Genomic DNA, 14156 nt, shown 5'->3' with positions numbered 1-14156 from the left:
ACCAATGGTAATAAGAAAGTAAATATAATACCTAGTAACACATTTTAGTTATCGTATATTTACTGGGTAAATAGCTAGGACTGTAGCTACCTGCTTATTACCAGCAGTGATTACCCAATAACACACTATAATTTACCATATAGTTACTGTTATGACTGGCTCCAAGGCCGCAACAAAACATGGATTATTGACGCGGGATGAAAACAAAAGAGTTATGTTTATTGACTATACACACAAATTAAATGTACCATGGAGTGTGGAAGTGTATGTCAATGGTGCAAGAGGGTGCTTGTATGCAATGTGGGATGCATGTTGTCCAGTGCAAAACAGAACAAAACAAAACAGCAGCAGGGTGTCGATCCTGAGGAAGAGAGAGAGAGTGATGACTTAAACCAGCTGGCTTAAATCAGCTGCAGAGCCAGGCCCAGGTGCTCCCAATCAGCCATCCACTGCCGTAACATTACCAAGTAAATACCCATCATTTTGGCCATGTGGTATCTGATATGGTGTCTTTAACATATTTGAAGTCGTGTCTAAAGAGTATAAAGAGCTTTGAGCTGCAATACTGACTGGAATTTGTGTCGAGAATCAGCTGATGAAGCATAAAGAGATGTTACAGTGAGGATGTGGTGAAGTGAATAAATGCAAAGTGAAATAAATCTCATTTGGAGAGCCACAACAGAGATGAGACAGCATCTATGTGAAAGGAAAACATGGCAGCACGGATCAGGGATGTGTAGGTCTGATGGTGCTAACGGTCTTTCAACAAAAGAGATCCTTCACTCATCAAAAGAGAAATGACCCACCCTTCAACCCACAAAGCAATGATACAGGACCAAACAACAATAGTGTGGTAGCAGGACAAGAGACAGTCTTGTCGCCCATTGTACTCCTTCAGCATCTTATGTGAGGAAAAGAAATGCCAAATTTATATGTGGAAAGTGGCTGTCATCCTGTTTGTCTACCGACTCTGTCACACTTCTGCATGAAGAACAGCTGCTGTCCCTGATAGAGAGTGAGGTATCTGGACTGCAACACATTCTCGCCTTTAATTCAACTCAGTTTAAATGTAACCTGTTCCTCCTCCTTGTGTGAGTTAGGGAATGCAGACAATACGGGGCTCACAGCTCCAAGGGACCTTGGAGTCAGCATTCAGCTGTGTGTGGGTCAAAGCTTAGCAGGAGACAAGGCCACTGTAGGGACTAAAACGGAGCCTGACTCATGTGTCAGATGGAGGAAGATATCTAAACACATACATCTCCAGAAAAGGGGGGGACATTTCGGTAATTTTGGAGTACAAGACCCACGGAGTGACAGTAACAGATTTAGTCATCTATGGGAGATGAGCAGGGAGGTAAACCAACTGCTTTTCTAGTTGATTGGACAGCCCAAGGGACTTTAAGAAGGCTCACTTGAGAAGAGAATCGGGGGGTGGCATTTGGTAGATCTCCTAAGACTGAAGGTTCTATAGGACTTCTGATAGAGCAGAGGGCGAAGCCATTTTGCATTACTTTCGCCATAGAAGAACTGGCTTGAAGAACTGTTTCAATAAAGATTGCTCTATCATTCCACCCAGCCTTGCCTCCGCAGAATTCTTTTATCATCAAACTACACGCCGACACTTTTGAGGAACAGAGCCCAGAAACTACAAGAGAGTGGGCACCCGAGACTTCCACTTCCCATGACCAAGCCGGCTAACTACTGGTTTAGCGCCCGGCTACCTTGAATGGGGATAAAATAGACCAGACTTAGAAAAAGTCTTTCTTTTAAGAGGAAGTTACAGTCAAGCCAACTAAATTAAATAGTTCTCCTCTTTTTTGTTGGTTTTTGCAGTGGACTAAAAACCACACTGCCATCCACCGTATCGGGGTATATAACATCATGCTATTCACTGATGGTGGCACTGTCTTGAGTGAGTGACAATGGGACATGCAGCTCCAAAAATAGAAAATCAATATGTAGCTGCAAATGCTGATAATACTGTATGTATGAATGTTATGAAGGAGCTGAATTAATATGAGGAAGTCACAGGTGTATTTTCTATGTTTCTATGTGAATGTATGATAGACTGGAGGTTGAAAATTAGTGTGTTTGAAGGCTTTTCTAATTGACTTATACTAGAAAGTTGATCATTTTGAAAGGCTCTGATGGGATTTTGAATTGCGTCTATGGGTGTCCTGTGTGTCTTCTTCTTTGTTTCCTAATATTAAAGCTTAGTGCAGATGACTACTCTTCTCCACCCCCTTGAAACTGTCTCAGATACAGTCTGAGGTACATCCAACATCAAAGATGTTACTACAAGTTATGGTGCCTTCAGGCCTGAAAACCTAAAAAAAACTTAAAAAGATGCAAACTGAAGCACACAACTCACAGAGCAGTCCTTATTCACCCTTCTGGATGATATCACAGAGCAACATCTAAACTGGACAGCCAGTCAGCCATCACATAATAAGCCTGTTGCTATTACGTCTATGTTGCTATTAATTGAAATGCAGATTTTACACAGTGTATTCAACAGAAAGTGAGTATGAGGATACTTTAAGGCCATGTTCAGACCAACGGCAACAGCTGAAAATGCAGCCTCTTTCTAATGTCATACTGTGCACTTGATTATGTTTTGGGGCAATTTCTTGCATTTATTAGATAGAGGTGGGTAAAGAGGAGTATGAATTGGCATTAGTTGTGACTCAAACAATTAATTGCATGTATGTCAATGCACAAACAAAGGAAGTCACATCAGGTTTTTTTTCTTTGGTCTGAATGCTTGCCAAATTCTCCTATGGATAAATGTGTTTCTATAACAAATTTAGCATTGTTTGATGAGTGGGGTCAAGACACAAAAGTAGTGGATGTTGCTTTGTTGAAGCATATGTTGGCTCAACCATGTGTAAGACAATTTGCTGATATTGCCTGCACTGTACATGTGGATCAGTAATGTGTAGGTGCTGATGTTATTAGTGTATCCTGGGCACTCTGAGCAAGCATTTATAATAAATGAGGTGATTGAACCTCATCCCCGGGGAGCCAGAGTGGACAATGGTGCACTCTAGGGACTTGTTAAGGTGGTATGGGCTAGAAAGGATAACAACTAATTTAGTATTCTCTGTAATCAGAAAACTCCCCAATGGATCTATCTTAGATATACTTCACAGGAGAAACCCCCTTTCATGATTTTTATCCCTTTTGTGTCATAGTTGGGGTGAGTTCTCCAATTTTGGGTCCGCCACCTCATCTGCCTCCTTACTTCACCTGAAACTCGGGCTCATTCTGTCAAGCTTTTCTAAAAAAATACTCCCACGTTTGTCCTTCACCTAATTAAACCTGTAATTTCAAGGGCTTCCTAAAGTATCTGGGAGTAGTGTTTGGATTATTCCCTTTGATGGTTAGTTTCTTTGTTTTCAATGTATTCAGTGCTGTGCCTGTATTGATTATCTTTGGTTCTACTACAAGATATTGGTGATGGTTTTGATGTTTTTTACACAGAAATTGTAGTGTATCCCCAGTAAGGGGCTTGTACTATTGTACACCAGTCCTTGTGATCAATCATGCTGATGCTGTCCTCTTCATTTCTTCTAAGAAAACTTGGAGCATGAAGATTCACTTCTGGGGCAAAGTGCTATCTCCCTAACATCAACATTGTTTCAATGCCATATCAAAGAATCACACTTCGATTTCTCATATTTTGATTTTTATATATATATATATATATATATATATATATATATATATATATATATATATATATATATATATATATATATATATATATATTTATACACACCTTTATCTCCATAGTTTTCTATTTATCTGGTATTCATGAACTCATTTCATTCATGTCTTGTATAATCTAGGCCTAATTTTCCATAGGGCTACACCTGGACAGCAACAAACAGCAGACACAGTTAGTGACTAGATGGTGAACATAGTGGAGCACTTAGCAGCTATACTGTGACATTTCTTTCATCCAGTGTTGGAGACAAATCCTATATTCACTCTCCTAACACGACTAATGTTGCTCTGTGTCTGCTGGATGTGTAAATACACATATACAAAACTGTTAGTTAACACTTTTAGAGAATATGAGAATAAAGAGAATGTGTGATTTGTGAGTTTAAGGTGGGTAGGTTGCTGAGGTTGCCAAAAATACTTTATTATACCTTTAAACTAAGCTATGTTGAGCAATTCTAGGCCCCATGCTTAACTTCCAGCATGCAATGTATTAAATGATGGAGGTAAGAGAGATTGAATCTTGTCACACATCAAGCTCCTTAAAAGTTCTTTGTCAGGTAGTGTGGACATTTGCTTTGGATGAAACAAACATGAAATTGAGTGGGGTAGGGGAATTCAATCATGTTGTTTTGTAGATCTGTAGCTGAGCCTGACCTTTGACATCTGTGGGCAGTTTCCAACTGCCAAAGTGTGCCTTTTTTTGCCAAAAGAACATAATAGTTTGACGTTGTATGAGTGGTAAGCATTGTAGGAACTGAAATACATACTTGTTTATTTAATGTTTTGAATATGTGTCCATAGTTGTTGACATGTATTTTTGTGTGGGTGGGACAGTTATCAGCCTGCAACCATCAAACCCCAAAAGGCACAGCACAGGCTTGTTTTCCATAGATCTCAGTTCAGAAGGGACACTGTATCACAACCTTTCCCTGATAGAAAAACCCTGTTTTGTTTTTTTCCCATGCTCTGCTTTTATCTGCCAGATTGCCATCGTACCACTTCCCTCGGACAATCAGGGGGTTTATATCCTTGCTGAGAGACTGGATAGACCTTCAGTGTGCTGCACAGACATCCAGAGAGGCTATGTTTTTGTCTTGAACGGTTGATTGGCCAAGATTTGCCTGTTGCCAGGCTATCATTTGTAAATAAGAGGGTCTTCTTAATTGACTGGCCTGATCGAGTAAATGTTAAATAAATGAATGCTTGGGCCTGGTTTGGTTTGCTCCCAGTTGCTGGCTTATTGCATCTGTAGCGAAGCACTTGCAGAGTCTCGTGAGCCTTCCATTGTGTGATCTGATGGGCAGAAATCTACTGCACCAAATTATGTTCCTAAGTTGTACAGTTATTTACGTGTATAAGAAGGTGTGTGTGTGTCTGTGTGTGTGTGTGTGTGTGTGTGTGTGTGTGTGTGTAGTTTTGTTGCATCAGTATCAGTGGGTTCCCCAAGTATGTGTTCGTTTGTTTGTTTTTGGCACAGGCTGATACTCCTGCTTATCAACTCTTTATTAGATCCATTAGAGCCAGGACAGTCTATTGAGACATGAAAGTAAAAGGAAAACAGCTGAGCCAGTGCTGTATGCATGTTTCTTGAGTGTCCGACTCTTTGTGCATTGTGGGTTTGAATCTAGCCATTCTGTGGAAGTAGTAATCATGGAAATGCTAAATAGATCATTACAATACATTAATTGAGCTGATGTGTATCCATGGTGACTTACAATAATGCATTCAACAATTTGGCTTCAACCCAGAAATTGCAAGATTTATACAAGACTTCATCCAATATGTTGAATTGTTTCAAGCCCTGCAGTTGGACAATAATATCTAGAGGAAGTGTCATTTCACTTTTGTGGAGTCAGGACAGATAACAGTAGTGATTTTGTGAAGCAGTGGCTGGGCCTCCATTTTGGTATGAGAGTAGCAAACTGATAGCAGTAGCAAAGTGTAGTGGAGAATATTGTTCGTCCATGTCCTGAATGTAAGCTGGGCCGGAGCTATTCATACCACAGTAGATAAGTACCAGTGTAAGGTGCAAAAGTATGGTGGCCGGGAGGTGCAAACCAAAATTACAAACTGTGAAACACTTTTACAAAGCTTGAGACAACTTTACATTTTGGAAAACATATTCACATATCATAAAAACAATTTACAAGTACCAAAACAAATGTATATTTCAGAAAACAAATTAACAACACGCAAAACACTTTTACAAACAGCAAGACAAATTTACATTTTGGAAAACATTTTTACATATCATAAAACATAATTAAATTACCATGACACATTTACATGTACAAATTTACATTTCAGTAAACAAATTGACATGTCAGAAAACAAATTTACATTTCAGAAAACAAATCAACAGGACTCAAAACACTGAGATTTTCGCCACTTGAAATTTACAAGTGCCGAAACACTTCCCAAAACAAATTTATAAATAACATCAACCGGAAAGGGAATGTACCAACTCCGGGGTTGAACCAGAAGTGATAACAGGAGCGGCCAATTCGAGTTGCTGTTGTTGATTTTAGAGAGTAGAGTTCATGGTGACCCAGTATGGACAGTGATTGAGTGATGTTTTGCCGATTTTGTGGACAACATATGAGCCAATTAACATGGTTTTGTGTTTTGTGTGGTTGGTCTTTAGAGTGTTTAAGGGGCATGGACCAGACCGATGGACCAGATATGCTGCAGCAGTGCATAAGCTATTTTAATGAGGGACACTCGTACAATGTAATAGTGGACATGATGTCATGTTTACACGGTGTTCACATCAGCTTGAGGTCTCTAAAAAGCAAACTGAATGAAGCCGGGTTATATTGCAGAGAGGATTACTCCTCTACAAATGCCATAATTAGGGCCATCCGACTGGAACTTCATGGACCTGGGCAGCTGTTTGGCTATCGCATGATGTGGCAGGTTCTCAAACAAAAGTACAATCTGCACGTGAAGAGGGATCAAGTGATGAATTTGCTCCAGGAGCTCAATCCTTAAGGGTGCAAGAGAAACACACATTTCATATGACTTAATTCTGTCTGAACCAGTTACACAGTGCTGTGCTTAACCTAAAACACTTTTAGAAATTCTACTCCTCAGTTATTTGAGTAATGTAAGTGAAGTACACAGAGAAAGTGCAAATATACAATACTAAAAATTCACCAAATACAACACAAGACCAATGCTGAAGAGTGATGAAAATATAATTTATCTAAATCAGTCAAAATTTCAACAAAAGATGTCCATGCTACAACAGTACTGTGCATAAAAGCAAAAAAAAAAAAAAAAAAAAACCAAAATACACACCCAATCAAAAAAAAACAAAACAAAAACAAAAAACAACAACAACAACAAAAAACACTATAAAAAAGATATGGGGGGGGGCTGACAAAAAAAAAAAAAAGAAAAAAAGAAAAGAAAATCCAGCAGGGAAAATATTGGGGATTATCTCTTCGCAGAGCTGGATCAGGCCAGAGAATTTCGTCGACATCACAGGCAATATCTTCATTAGCAGGACAACGAGGAAAGAAACACGGTGCATTTCGACTCCACCCTTGAATGGCTATGGCGTCAAATTGGTCACAGGCCTCCTCCAAGGCCTCAATGAGGGGCACTTGAGCCTGGGGCTGCAGATCATACACCTTCCACCGCCACGTTGAGAAGAACTCCTCGACTGGATTGAGAAATGGAGAGTATGGTGAAAGGTATAGCACAGAAAATTGAGGATTGTGCTGAAACCACTTGTGGACCTGTGCAGAGTGGTGGAATGATACATTGTCCCAGATGACAATGTATTGCATCTGTTGTATTTGGTTCACTGTGAGGATGTTGTGCAGTTGGTCCAGAAATGTCAGAATGTGAGCTGTGTTATAAGGGCCCAGACTGGCATGACGGAGGAGGACCCCATTCTGTGTAATGGCAGTGCAGAGGGTGATGTTACCCCCACGCTGTCCTGGGACGTTGATTATAGCCCTGTGGCCAATGATGTTTCTGCCTCTCCTTCTTGATTTTGTGAGGTTAAACCCTGCCTCATCGATGTAGATAAACTCGTGTGGGATTTCTTCAGCATCCATCTGTAAAACTCTCTGTAATACAGTGAAAGACAAGATTGTGTAGTTTAGCATCAATAATACAATACATGAACAATACATACCTCCACATATGCATGCCGCAGTTGTTTGACCCTCTCTGAATTCCGCTCAAAAGGCACTCGATACAGTTGTTTCATTTGAAGTTGATTTTTTTTTCCAGGATGCGTGCCAGTGTTGAGAGAGAGACCTGATGAACATTATTGAAAATGCCATTGTCGCCAATGATGTTGACTTGAATTTCTCTGAGAGTTATTGCATTATTGGCCAGAACCATGTTTATTATTGCTCTTTCTTGTTCTTGTGTGAAAATAGGCCCCCTCCCTCCTTGTCGCTCTCGAACCTGAATCCTATGTGGACAGAAATACATAGGATGTCACAGGAACCAGTATGAACAGTGCTGATATGGTACATATTAAGCAGTTGATTACTTTTGTGGAAAGATTTGTTTTTATCTGTTTTCTTGTCGAAATGTCCTGATCACAGATGCCACTGTATATCTGCTAAGATTTGGCTGAACTCTCAGTCCAGCCTCCCTCAGCGTCAGTCCGTGGTTCACCACATGTTCAACTAATGTTGCCCGAATTTCATTTCATAAATTTGGTCCTCTCCTTCTCAGGGCATGTATTCCTGCTTCCAGTCTTCCTCTTCCTCTTCTTCTACCTCCACCTCGGCCTCCACCTGGCATGGCCTCTGACTTCACCTCCTTCTCCTTCTCTTTGAATTCCTCCTCACTTTCTTACTCTTCCTCGTCTTACTCGTTCCATTGTGGTAGAAGACAGGTGAACTCACCTGCTGCCTTTTTGTAGTGCTTGAACCTGATTGGTGTGTCTACAATTAAGCAATCGTGTTGGTGCACCTGAGATAATGAGTGTGGTCATTTGAAAGTCAGTGCTTTGGAATTTGCAAGGAAGTGACATCATGATATGCATCTGTGTCTGATGTATACAAGTGTGTTTAGTGTTTTGCAATTTACTGTGTGCAGTCATTTGCAAAAAGTGTGAAGCCGACATTGTGCTTATAGTTGTGCTAATCTGGTCCGGAGTTTTGCTCCTTGAGTGTAAGGTTTTTATAATTGTGTACGACTTTTGATTTTAGTGTTTATGCAATCCAAAAAAACTGTAATTGTTACTACCTCAATCAGGAAGTAAACACTAAAAGACCACAGGTGAGAGGAAGAGGAGGGTGAGAATAAGGGGGGAGGAAGAGTGAGAGGTAGAGCTGGCAAAGGAGGTCAAGGTCAAAGACAACAACTTTCAAATGAAATCAGAGCAACTTGAGTTCATCATGTCATCAACCATGGGCTGACTCTCTGTCCAGCCTCTCGTCAGTGACGCATTTCTTTTCTGCAATTTTCTTTTTCAGTTTACTGTTTTGAGAGCATATTTTGTTCACTCCAATGTAAATATATCTGCTGTGCATATGTTGCACTGACTTGTCTGGTGAAAAATAAGAAATAAATGTTTCAACAGAGTGTGTATCTGCAAATATTTCTATGCATGTGAACAATCTGAAGAATTCTCTACAGTTTGAACTACGTTAGTATTATGACAAAGCATACTAAAGATAGGAGTGCTTTTCATTATGCCCAACAGAGTGTAGTACATTAGACAAGAATCTGTAATACGAATGAAGTGTTTGCAAAAGTTTGATTTTGACATTGATATATGTTGTTTTGGTTGCAGTGTTTCATTTTGCAGGATATATGAGGTATTTTGCAGTTTGGGTGTGTGGTTTTGTGAATTGTGTTAAGTACTCAAAGTACTCACTGCTTCTGTGTTAGTTCAACACAGTGCATGTGCACACACAGACACACACACAGAGAGACTCACAAAGTGAAAACATTACTAGTTATCTAGTCACAGATGGTGATAAGAGTATGTTCATGGGAGTCGCCAGTGATACAGTGGTGCTGTAGTCCTCATGCCCTATAGTCCCATTCCTTTGCATCTTGTGCGCTGTGGCAGGCAAACATCTAAAACATGCAGGGCAGGGCCAGGATTGCAAAACACTGCCTTAAAGGGAAACTCTCGCCAAAATGCAACATAGGCCTTTTCTGTGAATGTACCTGAGTCAAACCTTTGTGTAAAAGCATAATTACGATGAAAGAGCCATTTACCGTATTTTAGTTTTCGGGTCAAAATTATTTTCAATGGGAGTGCTAGGGGCAACTTTACGATAGCATCAAAACCACTATTTTTAAAACACCGAGAAGGCTCGATACAACATGAAACTTTGCGGGTAGTATCACCAGGGTCTCTTCACATGAAAACCAGCATTGAGAACATTGTTTGTTTACACAGAGTTCACTAAAATGAAAGTTTGATATTGTTTAGTTTGAATTAAAATAATGATGATTTGTGTGAGAATTTATGGAAAAAAAACATGTTGAACAGAAATAACAGATGGCCTGTGTAAAGCGTTGATAGGCTCAGCATCATAAAAACAACAACTGTGTGCAAACTGTTGATAAAATTTAAATCAATCAGAATCAGTTTGAACAGGATGTGAGTGTTTCTGTGACTTCCTGTACAGACTGAAGACTTCTGGGAAACTATCTGACTTGATCGCAGCTGTTTGGCTCCGCCCCTGCTGCTGCTGCCTGATCTCATCCATTTTCCAGCCGAGGCACAGTTGATTTTGAACAAGCCCAGTTTTAGGACAAAATGCTCCGAAGCATAAAGCTCAACTGGATGTTTTTTTTTTAAATTTTTTTTTTTGAAGATTTAGTATGTCGTTTGCACTACTCATACGATAATGCCTTTGGAGATTTTAAGTATTTTTGTTCATTTTTTTCTTTTTGACCAGGGGCCTGTTTCAGGAAGCAAGTTTAACAAACTCTCAGTCAAAACCTGAACTCTAGCTTGACTAACTTTGACCTGTCAAACTCAGAGTTTTCAGTTTTAGAATAGGTGTTAACAGTTAGTTCAATCAGCTCTGAGTCAAGATTACCCTGGGTGAAGCTCGTGCTTGAGGATATGAAAAACTTTAAAGTGAAACTCTCCCCAAAATGCAACCTAGGGATTCAAAATGAAAATAAGGTAACTCTTAAAAGTGCCTCTTTTGTCGTAATTATGCTTTTACACAAAGGTTTGACTCATATACATTCGCAGAAAAAGGTTGCATTTTGGCAAGATTTTCACTTTCAACATTCACGCAGATAACATGATCCACCATGGCAACAGAGTTGTACATTTTAATGACCACATATGCAGAAAATGAGCATATTTTCAAAAGATAAAGCAATACTGCAGCAGCAGCAAAAGAGTGAGAGCTTGTGTGGCAGAAAATTGCTGATCGATTCAATGCGCGAGCATTAATTGGAGAAAAAAAAATAATGTTTCGTCTTGTGTGTTCCATTCATTCAACATTTATATTCTATATGTGTGTTTGAGTGCACAGGTGCAACCCAACAGGCACAAAACGGACTTGGTACCAACTAAATATGAAATATAAAAATATTGTCCAAACAGTTAAGGTATAATTTAATCACAAGCTATTGTGGTGTTGTTTAGCCTGCACTCATTAAACAGCATTCAGTGGCTACATTCAACATGTGATAGCGATATTTAAGTAATTAGAGAAATCCCCTAAACAAAGAAAAAGCCAAATCTTCAGCCATCCCATCACTGCCAGTATTAAATATTGTCTATATGAAAGCCACATCTGAATGCCTGTTGTACATGCATGTCTCCAAATTGATGTTTATTGGATATGGTCCTCCAGTATAGCCAACAGAACAAAGGCTGAGGCCCACAAAAAAAAAAAAAAAAACATTGCTCACAGAGGCTGATGATATGGCCCTCAGTCAGAACAGTGGCCAACCTATTGCTGAGGGCATCTGTGGAGGGAGCTCATCAGAGCCACGCCCCAGGACATTGAGGGGTGTCAACAAGAGATAAGTTATTCAAATGAATAGCATATTTACCTTTTTCTTGTGTTAGCCCAGTAATGGCCATCCATTCATCATAGACACAACTTGGCACACTGATTTCTTCTTGTAGCAGTAGGCTACAGTTATCTGTAATTGGATCTCAGATATCAGCACATTTCAAGGTTACTCAGAGTCCTGCACACTATTGTAAAAAAAAAACAAAAATCAAATCAACTGACAAATCTTCTTCTACCAGTTACTGATGGTGTAATCTGTCTTATGGAGCCTTCTGCTATGACAGACCTCCATGCTGTTGTAAGTACTCTTAATATTCCACAGAGTTGTCATGATGGATAGAGTATAACACACCATCTCTGTGTGAATACAGGAGGATGATGAAGACACCCTATCTGCCGCCACAGAGAGGGAAGATTAAGAAAGGCCTGTTAAGGTTTACACCTTTTTAAAATAACTTTGGTTTCAGTTAATGATAGTGTTGTTACACAATGCAACTTGCAGCTTCTTTCTCTCTAACAGAGCAATGCTGGACATTACAATGTGGAAGAGGGTCCATCAACCTCCACAGCACAGCTTACCTCAGTAAGATGTTGTTCAGCATTGACCCAAAACTTACTATGACACCAAGTAGACATGGCACTGTGAAATTCAATGTCATGTGTGTTCCTATAGCTCCCTGTGAGACAACTGTACAAGGTGTACTTGCAGATCAAAAAGACACAAATGGAAATACAACTGCTGGATCATCAGTTAAAGCTGGGTGATGTGCCCACAAGTGGATGATTTTTAATTGTTTCAACAACAAAAGATTAACTGTACAACATTTGTACTTCCAGGAAAAAAAGATGACCTCATAAAATAAGAGGCATATTGTCTTTCTTTGACACTGGTGATGGGTTAGTTAGAAATGATTGAAGTGGCGCGCAGGTGGTCGAGTGGTCAGAGCGCATGCCATAAATGCAGCTGACCCTGGTTCGATTCCGGCTAGAGGTCCTTTGCTGCGTGTCACATCCCCCTCTCTCTCCCACCTTTCCTCTCTGTCTGCTGCCAATAAGGGTTAGGGTTAGGGTAATGACTGAAGCATGTCTCAAACAGCTCTTTCATCTCGTGCATCAGCAGGAGGTTAGGATTATTGTCTGGATCATCATGGGAAAGGACATTGTTCCCCTCTGATTGTGCCACTGTTGTGTATGCACACACTATGATGTCACAGGAATCAGGCATCTCCATCTCCATCATCTCCACCCTGGCTTGTGTCCTGCAGTGTGCTACATTGTAGCGCTACTGTGGGCCGGGCTCAGGGTCAGGGTAAGGGGTCAGCATATGGGGCTGGCCATTGAAGCCTCCTATGACAATACATGAAACATGTTTCAGTTGCAATAGGAGGAAACAAAATATTGATCATTGGATGAAGCTTTACAGTATATAAACTCACCATGGGCAAATCTATCACTCAGTGTAGACTAACAAAAAATTTGAGTCATGCACAGACCCAGGCCACTTTGCTTGTTGATCATGTAGGCTGCATCACACATGATCTTCACAGTGAAGAACAGTAATTAGCTGCAGTAGCTGTATTGAAATGTATTTCACTTGGAATGTGAAAAGCTACCATTTAGGCTTACCTGTACATTAAAGGGATATTCCGGTGTAAGTTTAATCCATGGTCTAACACACCTTGACACCAAGTACGACCCCCCCTTGAGAGATAAAGTTTGTGGACCGCTAGCTTACGTAGTTTTAGCATTCTCAGAAACGACCGCACAACAACAATACACTGCAGTAAATGGATCCAAGTATAAGTCACCATCAAAAAGCCACAAATAATGCTCAGAACAGCACCAAACTTCAGCAACATTACAATCGGGATCCCAGCACATATTTCAAGGCATCAAACATTTGATATCGTTGCCGGCTTTGTCGGAAAAGATAAGCAAAACTCACCTCTCCAGCTGCAGGCTCGTTGTGGGGAAGCCCTGTGAGTCGATTACCGAGTGCAGTAGAGTTCCGCAGCTCAGTGAATATCATTACTGCTGGACTCTACTGCACTCGGTAATCGACTCGCAGGGCTTCCCCACAACAAGGAGGCTTCTCTGGTGGTGAGTTTTGTTTATCTTTTGAACTTTGAAACACCCTCAAAATATTTTCAGATCAATTGATCAACAGAGATGAAAAGATTTAATAAATGTGTTTTTAATTAACATTTTTCTTATTTTTCCTTCAAAACTGCCGCGGACTGTAATTTCCCTGTTGTCAAACACATGGCCTTAAAGTTGAAGCTGAAGAATCTCAGCACCAGAGATTGATTCACAGACACATTAACTTGTGCTGCATCTCATTTACCTCCACTGACACAATGAAAATAACAAAAGGAGGTTGATCACTACAACCTGTGTTTGTAATGAGAAAAAAGTGATTGAAGCCTTTAATGTCAAAGTACTGATTCTCTGGTC

Source organism: Acanthopagrus latus, chromosome 8 (genome assembly GCF_904848185.1).
Source record: "Acanthopagrus latus isolate v.2019 chromosome 8, fAcaLat1.1, whole genome shotgun sequence".
Lineage (NCBI taxonomy): Eukaryota > Metazoa > Chordata > Actinopteri > Spariformes > Sparidae > Acanthopagrus > Acanthopagrus latus.
The sequence above is the reverse complement of the archived record's forward strand: the minus strand, read 5'-3'. Positions refer to the sequence as shown.